Source organism: Vanessa atalanta, chromosome 3, assembly GCF_905147765.1.
Source record: "Vanessa atalanta chromosome 3, ilVanAtal1.2, whole genome shotgun sequence".
In the NCBI taxonomy this organism is placed as follows: Eukaryota; Metazoa; Arthropoda; class Insecta; order Lepidoptera; family Nymphalidae; genus Vanessa; species Vanessa atalanta.
Window position 1 is genome coordinate 1,300,211 of NC_061873.1, and position 10,309 is coordinate 1,310,519.

Sequence of the window (10,309 nt, forward strand, 5' to 3'; positions counted from 1 at the left end):
ATTTCTTCCAATTTCAATGGAAAGCCATAACTTACCATAATATGTTTTACTTGCGTCATATGTCAACTAAATAAAAAAAAAAACAAGTGTCACGTACTGCACAGCTTAAAAGAATTGTGACGTGACGAAGACGTCGCAGCATTGTAGATTAAGTTAATTTTTAAACTGAAGCATTTACAAAATCTCAAGTATTAACATTACAATAAAAACTTATTTTTATTATAAGCTTTTATAAGAGAAAAATACTCTCAATATTTGTATATAAATATTACTCTATGTGTGTATAAAGAGCTTTTTATTACGTTGAAAAATATTTACTATCCTTACAGTCCAAAATCGATTGAAATTTTCATAATTTTCTTTTCAATTTTTTTATTGGACTGTTATACCTAACATTATTCAAGCGAAGACGGGATCGTTTATCTATTTTCTTACTACCAACGATTCTAATAAAACATTTAAATAAATATGAATAAAAATGTATTCATATATCTTTGTATCAGTTACCAGATACAAAGTACTGAGTATGGACGTGAGACTTTTATACGCTCATCCGATTAGGATGCTATGCTTATAAGCTTTGTAGGCTTTGTTGATCGCGGCGCGCCCAGCCACGCGGAACCGTCCGCCTTCAAAGAGAATGTCAAATTTTTTCAATAACACATTTGTATCAACGTATTGTATTATTTTATTGATGTAACACGTATTTAAATAGAATGTAATATCTAAATATATCGTACATATAATAACAAGTTATAGATTTACAGTAATAATTGTGTAAACAATTCGTCTTCCATATATTCGGACGCTATTGCAAATTGATACATTCATTGATTATGAAAGGTTTCAAAATATATATGTACATAGCTTAGTTGATGTCGTTTTTAATTTGTGGTTGATACCAACTCAGTCTTGTTGAACAAAGCCCTACAGAATTCGGAGAGTTGGTGTTTTGTAGTTAAAAAAACACTAAGTTAAATAAACGGTACGTTTATGGTAAATATGTGATTAAAACAGATCTCAACCTACTTACTGATTACAATCAAAATGTATTATATTTTTTTTAAATATACATAATTTATGAAAGTGTCCTTCAAAACTAAATTATTTCAAAGGAAATTGATTCTAAAAATATAATGAATATGGTAAAGTATAAAATTCCAATATAATATTTAAAAAAGGTGTTTTTGATTATGTTGCTTAATGGAAATTTAAGCTAGGAAAAAAAATTACAAGATCTATATACATCTACGTCTGTCTGCTGTTTTTTCACGGCCAAAACACTGAGCCGAAACTGATGAAATTTGGTATTAAGCAAGCTTGTAGGACATAGGCGAACTTTTTTAGGCCTAACTCCTGACGACCAATACAACGCTAGCGAAGCGGCGGGTGACAACTAATTAATGTACTTTAGCTGACGTTGTTATGTTTACTAATTCACCTAAATATTATTGAACGAATTATATAATTTAGTTCGTAACCGTCAAGTTATAAGTAGGTTTATTCGAATACAACGTCCACGACTTCCATTGAAATCAAAAACCACAATAAGCTAATTTGAATCAACAAACGCAAAGAGCAAACAAGTAATAGAACATACAAAACAATCATAGGCAGTAACTCAATCACACGCCCACAATTCATAATAAAGGATCCTTTATCAAATTACAGCGTTTTGCACCCCGCTATTATGCGAAGAATCGTCACAAACGAAGCATTGTCAAGTACACTAGCTGACATTGTCTGCTGTTATCGCCCTACGTCGGTTTTTGCTGGCACTCTTCCGTTTTGCAATGATTTGTAATACAGATGTGTTATTCGGCATGAATATTCACTTATATATTATAATTAGCATTGCCAGTCTTGGTTTGGATTACGTATATTTATTTGGAAATAAAAAGAGTACATTACCTAACCTATTACCTCCATCGAATTAGCCTCTCAAAATTTAATTCAGTTTAATTTTTTTATTTGTGTCTTATCTCTCTAGAAATATTTGACAAAGTTTGAATATACTTTTTTTAATTAATTTAACTTATAAGTGTTTAGTTTAATTGAAGCTATTAATGACAATTATATCACTAATTATAAGTACTATAATAATTATAGTGAAATTGTTAAGATAAGTTATATATTATTTGTATTCGGATCCTCATCGAGGCAACAATATGTTAGGCATTAAAATGCTTAATGTAAATAATTTTATAAGATCAACTTACATTCGTTATTGACTCGACCTCGCGCCCTTACAAAAACGTTATCGGTATATTTGTTCAGTTTTTATTTTTACTACGACACCTAGACAAACAGTGCTTCAGTTTCGCATTATTTACCATCGTATTCCCTAAGCCGTAAGGTTGATATTCGCGTCAAATTTTCTTTTGTGATAGAAAATGTAATGTGGTCTTTTATATCCAGAGTTGGAGCGGAAATAAGCTTCTTTGTGACACTATCGTATCGGATCGTCAACCGCTTCCTTTCCAAAGATTATTGTAGACGTCAGAGCAAATAAAAGTTATCGTTACCTCAGACTTTTGTTATTTCTAGTTAATAATATCTTTCGCAATAAAACAACATTCAATAATAATATATTGTACCTGTATGTACAGCATTTTTGTTTATTAAATAACATGTTTCGTTTGCATCGCATGTTTACATACATAAATGTATTTCTTAGTTTATCTTAATTCTTAAGACTTTATTTATGATCTGAATTCCCTGTAATTACTTGCTTTAAAGATTAAAAGTTTTTACAATATTTTGTTTATTCTTTATGTAAATATTGACGTTTATAAATGAAAACCTAAGATTTTCACTTTGATTTCCATCATTTAAATCGTTCATCACATAAAGAGTTTATGTAAAGTGAACTAATGTTCTACAGGTAAACATACGTAGGTACATTCTCTCCAAGGTAGGATTAATATTTGGAGCTGCTAAGTTGAGCATTGGCTCATATGCTTCATTATATCTTACCGTAGTATACAATTGTTAACGCATAGTTCTTCACTACAAAGTAAGCAAACAATTCTTGCCTAAATACAATATTCTCAATACACCCAACTCAGTATTAACGTAATTTATTAAACGTTTAATGATTTAAATAATAAAACCATTTGTTATAACTGCCAATCATTTTCATTTAAGACTCTCAGTCCGCAAACACTCTACAATAGACAACAAAAACTCGGTTCCAACAAAGCGGGTGTCATGGCCGCCCGGGGCGACGCCATAATGGCAATTTTTCGCATACAGCGCGTTGAATGCTATGAATGCGAGATGTCGCGTAAACGGGCCGCGACGTGCAAATTTGTGTCCTTTGTGCCTCGCTACAGACGCGCGTGACTGGCATTCGATAGCCGGCTCTGATTACGAATGATTACACTGTAAACACGTTTTTATATTCGTTTTTTTTATATCATAATAATTAAATAAGATTTTATGTATTATAAAAAAGGGATGTTTTTTAATAAATTAACGATTAAAACATTTATTTTAAAAAAAGAACGACCACTGAATGGTTTGCCAAAAATATCGAATTTTTGTCTATGTTTAATATTCATAATTAATTATCTGTCCATTATATATAATTAATAGTTACGATGTTATTTTAATTAATAATCAACTTCAACTAAATGTGCTAAATTAAAAAGGATGTTAAGATGAAAAAAAACTGATTTTCATCTCTACTCGGCCATAGTCAAAATCTGATAATAATTATTTATAATTTGCATATTTTTCCAAGAAAAATGTACCTAATTATATATACATGTTTGATAGATTTTCTACATCTATCGTCTATCAAGTCATGTAATAAGACCCGGCCTTCAATCATAGCGATTTCTGAAGTTACTTTGTAGAGTTATTTGTTTGTGCGGCCCGTGCCCCAAGCGGACGGCGATGGAGTAGGAATCTGAATTATATGAAACTATTTTGATCCTTCTCTTACCATTTGAGGACATTCAATAGATTTTCGTTATGACGTTATACATCAAAATGTTCTGCGACTGACTGAGAATGAACGTATAAGCTAATCAATATAGATCTAAAATTCAAAGGCAACCTTTATGTTCTAAAACTTAAATTTAGAATAATAAAATCATTTTATGAAAAAAAAAATTCGCGCACAACGTAATTCGTGACAGTCCTCTATAAAAATCCATTGTAAATATCATTAAAATGCCACTTGCTAAATTAAATTACACAGGTCTGTTAATTAAATACAATAACATTATATCTCTCATCAAAATCACCCAATACTTACACCACGCTTTTTACTATTATTATATTTGTGATTTTTTATTGTGTGGTAATTACTTGGATACACGTTAATGTATTTATTTTAACATGAGATAATAACGCTTTTTCATTAATCATGTAGATATAACGATCATCAATAATATTTATTATGATTGAATTCTATCAACCAAACATAATTTTTTTTATTTAAAAAAGTGAATGTAGTTAAGTGAAACCTACGCTTCTTTACCTTCAGAAATATTTAATTTTTAAATTTTACATATTATAATAGTTCATTCATAAATTTATTTTATTTGTAAATTTCGTCTTTTGATAATGTTATGCTTTTTAAGTTTATCGACATTATTTTCATAGCATGTAGTGGAAGTGTAACTCAGGTAGCCCCTGATGGTAAGTGAGTGGCACCCAATGATACACTACTTACCCCCACGGGCTAGCACAAAGTCCGAGTAAATAGAAATACGTTGTCCTGAAAAAAAAAAATATTAGAGCCGGTCAAAGCTCGCTCGCTCAGGAACTGAAATAAAAACGTCATACCGGGAGAGTAAGTAGGTACATGTATACTATTTATTTCATACTCGTCATACCTTGAATTTTTATCACATCCAGAAGATGAAACGATAGAAATGTTTCTCTTCTCCATACCTCTCTATAACAACAATTACATTACAACATATATGTGTAACAAACACAGATCGTAGATTCAGCGAAACATTCCGCCATTTGTAAATAAATCTTTCAGGTTTAAACGTGCATACTGTTAAATACATATGCGCCGAATGTCCGATGGTCAGGTAAGCGGCTCAAATTACTGAGATCGGACTGAATCACAGTCATTGTCCGCGTATATCTTGGCTAGATTTACATGAAATTGTTTCACTGATTGTACACGGCACTGTGCGAATGTAACTTGACTGAATTTATGATATTAATTCAATTGAGACAGCTTTCATTTTGGTTACGTCCATCAATTTGCAGGTGGTGTTGATAATCGATATCATTTTGATATTATTTGTTTTCTAATTTACAAATTAATTTATTTTAATATTTCTTCAGACTTTTTTGCGTGTGTTAATAAATATAACAACGAAGACATAAAACCGTCGAATTTATTAAACTATTACAAACAAAAGAAAAGTAGTCTGCATATGTTAATAAAGCTGGTTACTGATTCATTAGTCCTCTTAACCCGATGCATCAGCAGCAGATGCTTCGGCATAGGCTTTTAATAGGTATTGTTTTACTGCAACTCCGAGCACGGGCTGAATTAACACAAAAATAATCAGTAGTGCTTACCAAGCTCTACTTTCGATTAAGATTCATGTGTATAAACCACTAGGCTTTCATATCAAATTAATTTTAATAACATCAATATCTTTTTAGAAACTTACAATTTAATATAAAATATAAAAAGACATAATTATTCATTTACAAAATGATATTTATGTATTTACAAAATTTTTAGTTAGTTTTTGTATGTGTAATGTGCACGCAAAACCACACTGATTTATACAAAAAAAGTTTATGTATTAAAATGGTAATGTCGAATAAATAGTCCGAACATTCAAAGCATTATTACCTTAATTGACCGATGAAATATCACGTCTGAAATATTATTATAAACATAGATTAACGTTGTTACAGTTTAAATTTCAATTTGTCCGTCTGTGACCGCGGGCCATTTCAATTAGAGTTAACGGATTTACTCAATTTTTGCTGTTTTATTTTTTTAATTTCAGCTCAGTTATTTTTAATGGTGGAATATGCACAATATCTAGATTTTTATTTGTTGCAGTTGAAATTCGATTTTCAAAATAAAACTAAAATACTATAGTTACACTTCTGTTGTTTAGTCGTAGTCCAGGAGCTTATTCCGAGGCGCTGCTCAAGCAGATTCCTCACCGAGTGTTCCTTCGTCGTTGAACACAAGATATATATGAACATTCAGTGTTGCCCGGATTTAAATTCGGTTACGACCCATGTATTCCATAGAACAATCTAGACTCCCTTTAGCAAAAAAAATATTACGCAGGCTAATGGAAAGGGCTGTCGTAGGAGAGGTATTATCGTGTGCGATTAAAGAGTAATATAAATTCTACTATACTATACACTGTAGATAGACACAATTATGATTTTACTCCATAATATTTTTTTAATAATTACATATCAACAAACCTTATACTACAATGCGTTTTATGCTGAAAAATATAACATTGCCTTAATGATAAATTCGAAAATAAAAAAAAAGAAACTTACTCTTTAATTTTTTTTTCTTTATTATTTATGATAGTCAATTTATTTATTATTATTTTTTTATGATATCGGTAGGCGGACTAGCAAATGGGCCACCTGATGGTAAGTGGTCACCACCGCCCATAGACAATGGCATTGTAAGAAATATTAACCGAATGGTTACATCACCAATGCGCCACCAACCTTGGGAACTAAAATGTTACGTCCCTTGTGCCTGTAGTTACACTGGCTCACTCACCCTTCAAACCGGAACACAACAATACTGAGTACTGCTGTTTGGCGGTAGAATATCTGGTGAGTGGGTGGTACCTACCCAGACGGGCTTGCACAAAGCCCTACCACCAAGTGAATATAATAATTGTGTCATAAAATGAGTTTAACCATGCCAAGACAAGAAATGGAATTAGCATTCCTTGATTTTAATACAGGATACAAATAGTTAAATTGTAATTAATGAATGAATATATGCACGCAATATAAAATACAAACAGTATTAACAATAATCCTACATAAAAAAGATCTCGATAGAAAATACATTCCGAAATTATTGTAGCTTTAAGTTTAATTAATCTTATTTTATGACGATTAAAAAGTGCTGTTATATCTTATTGAATAAAGTTTATTTTGCTTTGAAAGTTTATTTGAAATTCACGAACCTTTGACATAATTTTTTTTTTTTTATGTCAATGGCAATGAATCCTTTGAAGGTGTACCTACTAGTAGTTAGTACTGCAATTATTTTCTCAGTAATTTCGCTATACTAGATAGCATTATTAGCATTAGCAGCCTGTAAATTTCCCACTGCTGGGCTAAAGGCCTCCTCTTCCTTTGAGGAGAAGGTTTGGAGCATATTCCACCATGCTGCTCCAATGCTGGTTGGTGGAATACACATGTGGCAGAATTTCGTTGAAATTAGACACATGCAGGTTTCCTCACGATGTTTTACTTCACCGCCGAGCACGAGATGAATTATAAACACAAATTAAGCACATGAAAATTCAGTGGTGCCTGCCTGGGTTTGAACCTGAAATCATCGGTTAAGATGCACGCGTTCTAACCACTGGGCCATCTCGGCTCATACTAGATAAAGGTTATGATATTGTTTGCGTTAATGCTCATAACGATCTACCGATTTTTTTAAGATTAGATGTCCTATTTGTTGAGAAAGGATTACCTGTCTTATTATATAACATCATTGCTAGTTATGTATGGCGTGCTGTTATATGGACAATAACCTTTTTACATACTTACTATACTGAGATAAGTATGTACTTACATATTGTACTTGTTGACTTCCAGGCAATTGTACTTGTTCAGGCAGAATATTTTATATATAGATACATTTATGTATTTAACTAACATAACTTTGTATTTTAAATGTTGTAAAATAGTAACTACTTTTCGGTTCTTCTCGGTAGAATCTAATCTAGGTGGTAGCTTCACTTAATATAGTTTGAAAAACGACGATTCAAAAGTGAAAGAATATAAGAAAAAAAAGTTTATTTTAATCATTTCTTTGTGTCTAGAGGGTAAGTAAATGTAATGTGTAGGAGTTTTTAGAAGAAGAAGATCGGTTATCTTAAAAATAAGTAAGCTTAACAGTAATCCTTTGTCTGGGCAGTTGATTTACCTACCTTTGGATGTATTACAACATATGCAGTTTCCTCACTTTTGACTCCCTAATTGAATATGTAAAGAGAGGTGTATAAAAAACCTGTAGTGAACCTCTGAACTCACGAGTATCCATCGTCGTAACTCCACATTCTCATTATCCTTTAGAAATACTTATTTGTTATCTGATGCACCTCTTATATAAATGATTTGTACGCTCCGAAGAGTCTACAATAATGAAACCTATTGCCACCTCTACAATTAGTCGCCAAAGGGTGTTTGTTTAAAGGGAGTAAGGTACTAACTCCATGAAATCGTGATTGATCAGGATTAGTCTACACTACGTTAAAGTGTTTTTTAGAATCATTTGTTTTTACAAGTTTGTATAGAATTAATCTTTACATGTGTGAATCGAATTTCCTAAATCTTTTTAACCAATTTACTTGTTGTGTACAATTAAGTGTTTGAACTAAAATTTTTCAACAATCTTGCTTCTGATGATATTAGTGGACTTTCGGATTTTTGCACGGTCTTATTTGTTTTTGTCAACGAATTAAATATATATTTTTTATAACAAATAGATGTATCCTTGACGCAAAAAATTATAATATACCTACAATAACAAAAATAATAATTAATAGATATAAAATAAAACAAAGAAGTCTTTTATTTCTCGCCAATTCAATAATAATATTTGAATTAAATTAAATTAATTATTAACATTAAATAAAATAAATTTTAATAATTATATACATTCACTATATTAAAATTGGATAATTTATTATATTGCAATCTGTATCAGACAGAAAATATATATTAAAATTAAATGAATAACTATACATTTTAAATCATTGTTTTTATATATAAACAGACGAATTAACATAACAATTTATTTTTAGCGAATCTACCATCCTAAACGATAAAATTACAAATAACTACTGTATGTTTTGAATTTGTATGTCTAATGGTCACCCTTCAGGGGACGCTACGCCCGCGGGCGCTCCCCATCCGTCATCACCTCTAATCGCGCTAAACGGGACCGAAACGAAGCGACATAAACTGCCATTATTGTTTTTTTATCGGCTACAATAAAAAAATTGATCGCCATTCAGAATTAGAGAGCAAGACTGGGGATTTTGTACCATGAATATATTATCATATTAAATTTTTATACTTGATTTTAATATATAATTTAAGTATAAATTAAATAGGTATATAAATTAATAAGTGTTTTATCCTGTAGATATTTTTAAATGTACCAAACAAAATAGAATAAAAATATATTTATATTCAACAATTGAACACAGACATACATATACTTTAGTGTTATTTGAGCTAGCTAGTTAATATTTATTGTATTTTAAATTCTATATAAATATAGTATATCATGAAGGATGTATTAATATATTTGTTAATGATTATTACAAGTTCATATATGAATGATGCAAAAGGTAACTACTGAATAACTGGCATCTTATTTTCAATAGAACCTACTTTTCCCCGCTGCTGAAACGCGTTTCCCACAAGAATTTGTCGGTATGTGTGATTAACCGGCAATAAAAGCTAATAAAAAGCCTTCTTAAATACATATTATATTGCGATATATTATTAGATTTTTATATTTGCCTAACATTTTATACTAATTATACAAACAAAAAATGATATAAGTAGCTATTTCTTAACGCCATACGGCTTACCTTTTTTTATATTCAAAAAACATATATCACATAACAAATTAGCAAGTTCAAATTTAATGAACATTTATTGATTTGCATTTGATAATCATTTATTAACTGTGCAGCATAGAATTATTTTTGTGACACTAATATTAGATTATCATAGTCTGAATTTCATTCGGCTCTCCTCATTGGCCAAAACTAAACATCTGGATCTATTATTCGATGTTTATTCGAAATAATCGAGTGCTACCGGATTAGACCCCCGTTGTTTGACGTCCGCGTGACTGACTTCTTGAGGGCCTCTTAAGGGCTTCGAGGATCTCTTGTAGAGCTACAGTGCACATGTCGTTTTCTGTTACACTTTTAATTCATCGTGAATAGGATGGGCTTGTGAACGGGATACGTAGAGTTTATTATAACATGAAGTACGTTTAAATTTGTTTGAATATTGATTGCTGGTAGGCTAATATACTTATTGAAAATAAGTTCTTTAAGAATGAACATCT